Genomic DNA, 1,782 nt, shown 5'->3' with positions numbered 1-1,782 from the left:
GGTATTTTCTAAAAAGTGTCTTTATCTCTTATTACACGTGTGGATGCGATGTTGAGGGTCGTTACCTTCGAATCGATAAGTATTTCGACATATATTCAATTTCAGTATGAACCAAACCAGGTGGGTCATTTGCGATTATTTGGGGGCATTTCTGTACTTTTTGGAGTCTGGGATTTTCTAAAAAGTGTCCTTTTCTCTTATTAGATGTGTGGATGTGATGTTTAGGGATGTGACCTTCGAGTCGATACCTATATCAACATATGTTCATTTTCGGTTTAAACCAGACCGGGTGGGTTGTTTGGGGTTATTTGGGGGCATTTCTGAACTTTTTTTGGTTTAGAATTTTCCAAAAAGTGTCCTTATCTCTTATTAGACGAGTGGATGCGATGTTGAGGGTCGTGACCTTCAAATCGTTACATATTTTGACATATGTTCATTTTTGCTCCATACCAGACCGAGTGGGTCGTTTTGGCTTATTTGGGGTCATTTCTATACTATTTTGGGTTTGGGATTTTCTCAAAAGTGTCTTTATCTCTTATTAGACGTGTGGAAGTGATGTTGAGGGTCGTGACCTTCGAATCGATACCTATTTCGGCATATGTTCATTATCCGTTTAAACCAAACCAGGTGGGTCGTTTTGGGTTATTTTGGGGCATTTATGTACTTTTTTGGGTTTGGGATTTTCTAAAAAGTGTCCTTATCTCTGATTAGACGTGTGGATGCGATGTTGAGGGTCGTGACCTTCGAATCGATACCTATTTTGACATATGTTCATTTTCGTTTTGAACCAGACCGGGTGGGTTGTTTAGGGTTATTTGGGGGCATTTCTGTATTTTTTTGGGTTTGGGGTTTTCTAAAAAGTGTCCTTATCTCTTATTACACGTGGGGATGCGATGTTGAGGGTAGTGACCTTCGAATCGATACCTATTTCGACATATATTCATTTTCGGTCCAAACCATACCGGGTGGGTCGTTGTGTGTTATTTGGGAGCATTTTTGTGCTTTTTTGTGTTTGAGATTTCCTAAAAAGTGTCCTTATCTCTTATTGGACATGTGGATGCTATGTTGAGGGTTGTGACCTACGAATCGATACCTATTTCAACAAATGTTCATTTTCGGTTTAAACCAGACCGGGTGGGTCCTTTGGGGTTATTTGGGGGCATTTCTGTACTTTTTTGGGTATAGGATTTTCTTAAAAGTGTCATTAGCTCTTATTAGACGTGTGGATGCGATGTTGAGGGTCGTGACCTTCTAATCGATACCTATTTTGGCATAAGTTCATTTTCGGTTTAAGCCCGACTGGGTGCGTCGTTTGGGGTTATTTGGGGGCATTTATGTACTTTTTTGGGTTTGGGGTTTTCTAAAAAGTGTCTTTATCTCTTATTAGACGTGTGGATGCGATGTTGAGGGTTGTTACCTTCGAATCGTTACGTATTTTGACATATGTTCATTTTCGGTATGAACCATACCGGGTGGGTCGTTTGGGGTTATTTGGGGGCATTTCTGTACTATTTTGGGTTTGGTATTTTCTAAAAAGTGTCTTTATCTCTTATTACACGTGTGCATGCGATGTTGAGGGTCGTGACTTTCGAATCGATACGTATTTCGACATATATTCATTTTTGGTATGAACCATACCGGGTGGGTCGTTTGGGGTTATTTAGGGGCATTTCTTTACTTTTTAGTGCGTGGGATTTTCTAAAAAGTGTCCTTATCTCTTATTAGATGTGTGGATACGATGTTGAGGGACGTGAGTACAGAAATGCCCCCAAATATGCCCAA

The sequence above is a fragment of the Telopea speciosissima genome, unplaced genomic scaffold (genome assembly GCF_018873765.1).
Source record: "Telopea speciosissima isolate NSW1024214 ecotype Mountain lineage unplaced genomic scaffold, Tspe_v1 Tspe_v1.0096, whole genome shotgun sequence".
Classification (NCBI taxonomy): Eukaryota; Viridiplantae; Streptophyta; class Magnoliopsida; order Proteales; family Proteaceae; genus Telopea; species Telopea speciosissima.
The sequence above is the reverse complement of the archived record's forward strand: the minus strand, read 5'-3'. Positions refer to the sequence as shown.